At 39.3% G+C, this 10,044-nt stretch overlaps 1 pseudogene; it reads left to right on the top strand.

Moving 5' to 3' along the window:
• Positions 1 to 3,376: 3,376 nt before the first annotated feature.
• On the top strand, positions 3,377 to 5,759 carry LOC115241857 (annotated as a pseudogene).
• Positions 5,760 to 10,044: the final 4,285 nt, after the last annotated feature.

Raw genomic sequence — 10,044 nt, forward strand, 5'->3', positions numbered from 1 at the left:
TTCAGCAGCTCTCCGGCATTGAACCGGTTTATTTCCTTTTCTTCCATTGGTTTGAGTCTCGGATCGAGGAATAGCTGTTCGTCTAGCCATGGATAAAATTCGTTCGGACTGAATCCGGTACTTCTGTGGGCCGTTGAATTGATCGTCCTCTCAGCCCGTTTTATGATTCGGTCCCACCTGGTTTGACGGTCATGCGCGTACACGCGTACGATTCTTCCTAGCTTCCTCATCACCCTTTTGACCGGATTGGATTGAGGGTTGTATGGTGACATCTTCCTTATGGAAAACCCCATTTCTGTGGCAAATTCCTGCCATCTCGATGTGATAAATTGTCCGCCGTTGTCGGACAAAATCTCTTTCGGAATACCGATTTTACCGAAATGCTCTATTTGCAGAGTATCCATTATTGACTTTAATTTTTGATTTCTCATCGGATATAATTTTGTAAATTTGGAAAATTGGTCTATCGTGACCAAGATATACTTGTTTCCGCGAGGCGTTTGTGGCAATGGCCCAAATAGATCAATGGAGATTACTTCTCCCGGTTGTTTTGGTAAATCGTAATATTCTATTCCACGAGTCGGTCTCGTGAAATATTTTGTTGCCTGGCAGACGCTACAAGATGCTACTACATCCCTAACGACTCGCTCTAAATTTTTTACGATGAAATACCTTTTTATGAATTCAGCGACTTTATCCGTTCCGAAATGTAAGAGATAACTGTGTACCCTGTTTGTAAGTTAGTGGACTCGGGTACCATGATTCTCTCCCCCTTCGGTATTTCTACACGAATCAGTCCCTCTCTCACGAATAATTCATCTGGTATTTCCGCGACTAATCTTTGTAAAATATCGTCGTCGCGTTGCGCCTTAACGAGTAAATCTACCCATGACGCTGTTTCTGTCTCGTCATCCGGCTGCTTTATCGCCGCGATGCGTTTAATTTTACCTTCTTTTTTAACGTAACCGTTCTTTACGTTGTTACGAGATAACGTGTCCGCGATTATATTTTGAACTCCTGGTACGTGGCAAATTTCCAACTCAAATTCATTCAAAAACGCCATCCACCTCGCGATCCTAGCGCTATTATCCGCACACGCGGTTAAAAATTTCAAAGCTCGGTGATCGGTGTGGATTTTTATCTGACGTCCTAAAAGAGTGGTGTGCCATTTGCGCAAAGCCCATACCAGCGCTAGACACTCGAGTTCGGTTACGGTATAATTTAATTCCGCACCTTTAAGACTACGGCTCGCGTACGCCACCATATATTCATTCTCGGGTTCGTTTTCCCCGTATTGGTATAAGCGCGCCCCTAATCCGTATTTAGACGCGTCAACGCTTAATCCGAATTTAAGTCCCGGTTTAATATTAAATAAGCACGGTGCTTGGTTAAACGCTTGTTTTATTTCGTCGAACGAACCTTGTAGTTCCTCGGTCCATTCGAATTTTACTTCCTTCTTGAGAAGATTCTCTAGCGGTTTAATCATCTTCGCTAAATCTTTGATAAATCTGCGATCCCAATTTACTAAACCGAGAAAAGCCTGTATCGCTTTCTTGTTACGCGTTTTCACGACATTGTTAATCGCGAGTTTAGTATCTTCATTCATCTCGGCTTTAATTTGATCAAACGTGTGACCGAGAAAACGGATCTCCGTTTTAAGAAATTCACACTTGTCTTTGTTTAATCTAAAACCGACTCTCCTAAGCTTTTCAAGAACATAGCTCACGTGAAAGAGATGTTCCTCTAAGCTATTCGACGCAATTAGTATGTCGTCGAGATAAATTATCGTAAAAGGGTCAGATTCGTCCCCTATTGCCTTTTGCATTGTTCGCGTAAACGATGCACCCGCGGTTTTTAGTCCGAAAGGCAATCTACGGAAAACATACGTCTGGTTGTCGAACTTGAACCCCGTATATTCCGTACTGTCGTCTGTTAACGGGATTTGCCAAAATGCCATGGCCACGTCCAACGTCGAGTAGAATTTCTTGTCCCCTATATTACGGAACTTCGTCGATCGTCGGAGGTTGGTCATGGTCGTTCGTCATTCTTTTATTAATCCCCCGCGCGTCTAGGCACAGTTTAATCTGTCCCGATTTTTTAACTACGACAACTAACGGGTTAATATATTGCGTACAAGCGCGTTGTACTATCCCGTTTCTCTCTAGTGAGAGTATATGGTCTTTGACCCTAGCACGGTGTATTTCCGGTACTGGATACGTTTTAGATTCAAACGGTTTATCCGTATTAACTGTTATTTTATGCGTGTAATGCGACACGCAACCTATTTCGTTTTTGAAAAGCTCGGCGTGCTTTAGTAATATCTTATTCAACTGCTTCTCCGCATCTTGAATAGAAATCGCGTTGAGCGTTACCTTTTTGCTCGAACTACATTCGGGGAAATCTATAATAAATTTCCTTCCGCAATTTAAAAAAGCAGTACGCTCGGCTAAAAAATCCATACCAAGTATCATTTCGTACGATAGGTTTCTAACGATATAAAACTCGTGCGTAAACTCCTTCTCAATTATCACAAAGCTTGTTTGTATTCGGTTCGCTATTAATTGCGCACGATCCAAAAAAGCTCCTACCAACGAGAATTTTTTTATTGGAATTATTCGCATCGACGTGTTTTTATTCGCTAATTTATCATATACGTCTTTCGTTATTAACGAGATTTGCGATCCCGTATCAATTAACGCTTTAATCGCTAATCGATTAATTAACACGCTAACGTACGGAGTGCCCTGCTTGATTATCGCGTTCTGGTCTTCCTCCGTAACTTCGTCGACATCGCGTAATATTTGTTTCGTCCTTATTATCGCGATTTTATTATCATCATCGGTTACCGGTCTGTCCTTTTCGTCGACGTTATTTCTAATCGACGCTATATTTCTGCGCGGCGCGTTATCTTCTTTAACTAGTAAAGACTTGTCGAACGCTCGCTTTGCCCCGTCACTATCATACGGATTGAATTTTCTTTTGTTTAATACCGCTTCGTTATTCGGTAATTCGTTTATAATCACGGTGTCTTTCTTTCGTCCCGCGTTATAATTCCGTTGTATATTTTCTTTATTATCCCGGTATCGCTTCACCGGTACGAACCTGCTAGCTGTTGCGTCATCGCGTTCATCGTACGATACGTCGTGCGTCCTTGGGTGCGTTCCATTTGAACGCTTACACGCTTAAAGCGCTTATAAGCATTGCTTATGCTGTTCCCTTTGGAGTTGTAAGCGCTTATAAAAGCATTTATGACATCATTGTGACGTCATAACTCGTGCTCACAAACGCTTATTTCATCGAGGTAGGGCAGTAAAAGCGTAAGCGCTTATAGCACGTGAGCGTTAAAACGGAACGCACCTGTGCGTAAATTAGCAAAATGGACGTCCCGAAGATGTTAGTTAATATTCAAGACGCTGATAATAACAAAATTTATAAAATACTAGTAACGGCAGAAGAAGCTGAACATTTACAAACTGGTAAATTTATCATATTAATATTTATATTATTCATACATATAAGTAAGAAAAAGTATGTAATTATTTATAATGTATCTTTTTGAACAATTATTTGCTTTTTCTTTACACTAATTGATTTGTCTCATTATTCTGTACATAAAAGTATTGCAGTAAGATGAGTGTGTGTTTATGTATATGTATGTATGTATGTATATATAATTAAGTTAAATATATATTAAATTTTTTTAATAAATTTGTTTTAGTAATGTTCCAGTGGCCTCACGAAGCAATTCTTTTGCTAATAGATGAATATAATATTCGACAAAATGACTTCACCACTGGAAAAATGTTGCATAAAAATTTATGGTCATTAATTTCAGCGGAAATGGTAAAACATGGCCATAATGTTACTGGACCGCAATGTTTGTCAAAATTTTCTGGCTTGAAACGGACTTATAAAGCTATTAAAGATAATAATAAAAAATCAGGATCTGGAACAAAAACATGGCCATATTTTTGTGTTAGTTATTATTATTAAGTTAATCGATATTTAATATGATCAATGAACTGTTTAGAAGAAATATTTTCGAATTATATTCTTACAAAAAACCTAATTATTTTAATAACTTTTTTCAGCATATGGATAATCTACTTCACTCAAAACTATATATGTCACCTCTAACGACTTTATCGTCGACTGGAAAGAAAACTGAAGTGCAATCGGACTGCAGCACATCTAGTGCAGAGAGTTTGGAAAATGACAAGCCCATTATGCATAGTAAGTTAATAGCTTTATATAATTTGGATTAATATATTAATATTGTAATACATTACATATCTTAATATTAGTAATGCATTATATATGTGATAATAATTTTTTGTAGAAAAACCTCGGCAAATGTCTTCTGTTGAAAAATTTATAGATGATTTAAGAACTGACAGAAATATAGCAGAAGAAGCTATGGAAAAACGTCATAAAGAAAATATAGAGATACGTTAGCAACTTCTTTGTTCATTTGAAAATATGCTAGAAATCTTAAGTAAGAAATACCTTTATTTAATAAAAGATTTAAAGTTTATTTAGCTTACTTAAAGAAAAATTAAAGTTACAGAGTTACAAAGTTTAAAGATTTATAAAGTTTTTTTAAGTTCATTTAGTTTATTTTGAGAAAAATTTGAAGTTTTAATAGTTATAAAGTTTAAAGACTTATAAATTTCTAAGTTTATTTTAGTTTATTATTTTAATTAAATTTAGACACATGTGATAATATATTGTACTACTAGTGATAATATGTGATAATATTGTGCAACAAATAGATGTAAGAGTATAAGAAACAATTAGTAGACGATACGTTTGATAATCGATTCGTGAAAGTTTGTAAACTCAAAATAATAGAATATTACGTTTGTATATTAGATGCGATACTAAAAATACGCTATTCGCAAAAACACATGTGATATAATATGTACTACTTGTGATAATATGTGCTAATATGTACAACAGATGTAAGAAAGTACAAAAAGTAATAATTGAATATTATAATATTCCAGCTTTTAATGCACTAGCTCTTCCAACATTGAATTTCTCACAAATAGATTTATAAATAATTAAACTATTAAGCAAGTATAATTTAAAAATTAAAAGAAAAACACAGTATAGTTTATAAATTAAAAGAAAAATTTAATAAGTCTCATACCGATATGAATCTGGTGTAACCATTTTCCATATGGCAATAAGAAATTGTTTTTCTGGTGATAATGTTTTACGTCCATTGCCTGATTTTAGTAATGAAGGTTTTATAATATTTAAGATGTAATGAAATGTTGTCCGCTTCATTCCAATAATATAATTATCAATTTAAAAAAAATCAGCTTCAGGTAACAATAACATTATATAAAGCATATAATCTATTTTTCACTCAAATATATTGTAAATATATATGAACTTTGTCTTATTATCCAAAATAAAGTTGACACTTGTGCAAATATTTATATAAAAAATATTATATTTACCTGAAATGTGATTTAAATTGTACATCAGTATACGATGGTAAAATCTTTTCTACATAATCCTGCAGCCGTAATATTGGATTTTTAATACCATATTTATTAAGAAATATAATATTTTCTAATTCTATATTACATGAAGAATCTTCAACGTCGAAAAATATTTCGGGTAACATTAAAATTAGTAAACACAAAATAGCAATTTCTTTTTCCATCATCTTTTGGCATGCTTGCACTGCTTATTTTATTTATTATATCTTTATTTCTCTCAATAGTTTCAGTAATTCTAACCTCTAAAATCAAAGAATAGATCAATTTGCATTTCATGTTTCGTCCTTCCACGCTTTGAGATTACGCTCACGCACTCAAAGAGAATGATTTTTGTTTGCAATTCTAAGCGCTTAAGCAGCAAATGGAACGAGTGAAAATAGCGCTTATAAGCGTGAGTGCTCATAGCGCGTGAGCGTTCAAATGGAACGCACCACTTGTCTGCCACCTCGCGCTATCGCGATCGTTATCTGATACGCGTCGCGCGTCTTTGTCAGGCGGCTCGCGCTCGAGCTCGCGCCACCGCAATCGTAATCTGATACGTATCGGTATCTCGACTGCGTATTCGACGTTCTACCAACAGTTTCTCGCTGCGTATTACCTCTAACGGAAAAATTTTGTCTTTTCGCGTTATTATTAAAAGAATATGTCTTTCTTTCTCGTTTTTCCTCGTACTCGAGCAACGTAACGAATTCCTCGACTGTTGTAACCGTCGTTGGCCTAATTTCACGCGATATATTTGGACCAAAATGTCTTTTAACACACCTGATTATCTCATGCTCGGAAATGGGTGGTTCTAAATATTTGGCTTGTTTCGCCAAATTCAACGCGTATTCGCTCATCGACGTATCACCGTCGTATCTATAAAATCCCGCATATATTTCTTCGCGGAATCGCGCTTGCTGTTCTTCGCACCAGAAATGCTCTTTGAACGCGTAAATTGCTTCATTTATATTTTCTAGATCCCTGACATCGAACCAATTTGATGCCGGGCCTCTGAGACAACAACCGAAATAATATAATTGCTCCACGTATCCTACTTCCTCGAACGCGGCAATTCTTTCAAATTTCTTAATGAATCTGATCGGGTTTTGCGGATCATCCCTTTCCGTATATTTTATTTCTTCGAATGGATTTTTAAGCCAACCACCTTTTGGCAATCTCGCGTTCGCGACGGTATTTCCTCCTACTTTAACTTCGGGTTGCGCTGAATCATCCTTGGCATAAGACATTTTTTCGCGAGTCGTTTCACGTTCGTCGTGCCTATTTTCGCGTGGAGATTCGTCTTCGCGCGCCTCTAGCTCTTTTACCCGTCGACATAAATCACGCATAGATTCAGTATCTTTATCGTCTACTCGCGAATAGCTTACGCTTCCTTCAGCCTTGTATTCGCTTTCACGTTGTCTTTGCAGTTCTTCAATACGCTTTTGGAACTTCTCATTTTGCGCTTTAAGAATTTCTAATTCCGCTTCGCGCCTCGCTAATTCTTCTTCCGCGCTCAATTTAACCTTCGAACGCGTATTTATATTTTCCCGGCGTTTAACCGGTGATCTAAGTAATTTCGGTTTTTTATTGTCGGGTTTGCTCGCGTCCCCCGCTTCCGAAATGTTTTCACGTTTATCCGTCATTACGGAATTCGAGTTGAACCGCGAATATTTTATGTCTTATTATGAAAACGGCACTTCCACGCGTCTTCGCTGCCGCGTTACTGCGTTAACAACAAACGATTTTATTCGAACTATGCCCTAGCTCGCGTTTGGAATCTGTAACTCGCAACACTTGATGTAACAACGTCCTGTCACGGTCGCCAATTAAAACAACAACACCAACACATAAACTACATCCAACACAAACCGTTATTAAACGCAATGTAAATGCTGCCTAGCCGTTATCACCGCGTTCAACGCTTACGGAAACAGGCTATCGGACTTCGTTTCGTACTTACAAGCTCGTAGACGTGGGTTTAAATAAGACAAATTCGCGTTATATTACTGTGACCGGACAATGATATATGAGATGTGGAATTTGCACAGTGTATGCAGGTTTTCCTACCTTAATATAACGGTCGCCAGTTTGTCTGACCATCCAACAAACAAGGAATATCCTCGATCGGTGCCTCGTCGGGTCTGCCGTCGATCTGTATGCTCAGCGTCTGGGTTGCGCTGCTATTCACGCCACTGCGTATGGGTTTGACTTCTTGTCAAGTTTCCTTAATTTGCCCTTTGTCTTCTGTTTCAGGTCGTCTCTGGATTCACTGGATCAACGCCTAAGGATTACTGGACTACCCGCTGAATGTCTCTGGATCAACGTTTCGAAGATACGTCGGAACGACGCAATTTGTCCACTGCTAAGCAGTTGGACAGAATATCTGCTTGAATTCCAGTCTCCTTAATTTCCTTTTAGTTTTATGTTTCAGGTCGCCGCTGGATTCTCCGGATCAACGCCCAAGGACTGCTGGACTACCCGCTGGATATCTCTGGATCGACACTTCTAAAATACGTCGGAACGACGCAATTCGTCCACTGCTAAACAGTTGAACGAAATTCCTCTTTCGCAGCTTATCCTTCTCTTTTCTGTTTCAGGTCACCGCTGGATTCTCCGGATCAACGCCCAAGGGCTGCTGGACTACCCGCTGGATATCACTGGATCGACACTCGGAGACAGGTAAGGATTTTACGGATCTGAGGTGAGTAAATTACTTTCACTTTACTTTTACTATATAAAAGTATAAAATCTATTTTTTATCACAAACTTTGTGTTTCAGACGCGGATCTTCACACTACGAAGATTTGTACTCTCGCGCTCTTATGTTAATCAAAGTAAAACTGCCTTTAATTACCGTCGCGAATCTCTAACATATCGAGACTTTATATCACGACTATGTTCCTTTCTCTACAAAATACCCGTAAGACGTTTTTTTCTAACACGCTTGGTTCTCCGGGGAAAAGGCCTCGAACGTCGCCCTGCGCTCGCTTATATAGCGTCCCCACTCTGGATTTCTCCCACCGGGAATTCTCCCTTCCACGGTAATACCGCCTCCTGGGCAGTCTCGCGCATGCCATGCTCTTTGCTACAGTTCGCGCTACACATCGAGTGTAGATTGCCAAAAATACGCTCTGATCGCGTTTTTTTTAAAATAAGCATACATATACAGAGTGTCTTAAAACTACATATATATATTTTCTTAAAGCTATAGTATATGTTGAAAAAAGTGTAGATGAACTGCACTTTTAGTGTAATACTCCGGGTACCACTCTTTTGCGCTCCATATCACAGTTCGTAGAACATAAAATCGCGCTTGTCAAATACATATTAAATAGTGGTTTGCGCTTTACAAACAAAACTACTAATTAAAATCTTCTATATATAAAAAAAATAGTCTACGCGTCATTCACGCAAGTCACCTTATTTCGGTGAACTTGTTTTTGAGGTACGTGTTACGTATTTCCGTACCGACCTCCTAATCACCCTCTTCTTTCTCACAGGCTCCCAGTCGCTGTCCGAGTCCGAGCCGCGGTATTCCGGACGCAGCCTTGAGATCTTCCCTTTAGAGGCCATCAGAGTTGGCGAGCTGGTCTCCTGGATTCCAGTTGAAGTTGAGGGTTTATCCTCCGGCTTCAAGGTTAGGTTAGCGGGTCCCTCTCCTATCGGTTAGGACGTGGTCTCCCTCCCCCCACTCGGCGGACCCCCCGTCTATCGGTTTCGCCGCGATCCCCCTCCCCCTCTCCACGGACCCCTCGCCCACTGGTTTCGCCGCGGTCCCCCTGCGTGATGTCATACCCGCCGCGCCGGTATCCCCTCGCCTCTCCCCCCCCCCCCCCCCCCCCCCCCCCCCCCAAGCAAGGTGGACTTACACTACTCACGATACATGAATTTTCACCGAGCGTACCGCCAGGAGATCAGGTATCGGAAATGCCAGCACAGATCATTTATCTATAGATCGTCGCACGGAGCATTAATGATCTAATAATACGCATTGTTGATCAAGAAGGATGATTGCTCGATTTTCGAGGAAAGGAAATTACCGTAAGATTGCATATACGGCGGCGGCAAAAATAGTACCGTGTGACAAATGAAATGCTCGCGTTGAATGAAAGCACGGAGCACGCGAGAGACAATATCTTTACGAAGGACAATATTTTTGTGAGAAAGCGAGTGACTGCGGTATCAGGTGACAATAATCAGATATTTGGTTACGCCAAAAAGAAGCTCAGCGCGTTGAATCGCGAAATCATTAGGATTCGTCGTACGAAATACTTGAATATGATTGACATATTGAATATCGGAGGCGATCTTTGACGATCGTATCGCCAGGATTGAGACTCATATGTACTATCCATATGCCAACACAACGCTTGGATATAGCGACGAGATACGGATACCGATACAACATCATGATTTGTACACGTTACCATGTGAAAGCTTTCTACATGTCGAGGGAAAGTTGACGGTGCATATATATATATATATGGAGGTTGCGTGGATGTGTTCGTAGATAGGATATCGATTGAATGAAGTAAATGATCGTACAGGT

This window comes from Formica exsecta, unplaced genomic scaffold (assembly GCF_003651465.1).
Source record: "Formica exsecta isolate Colony F162 unplaced genomic scaffold, ASM365146v1 scaffold524, whole genome shotgun sequence".
In the NCBI taxonomy this organism is placed as follows: domain Eukaryota; kingdom Metazoa; phylum Arthropoda; class Insecta; order Hymenoptera; family Formicidae; genus Formica; species Formica exsecta.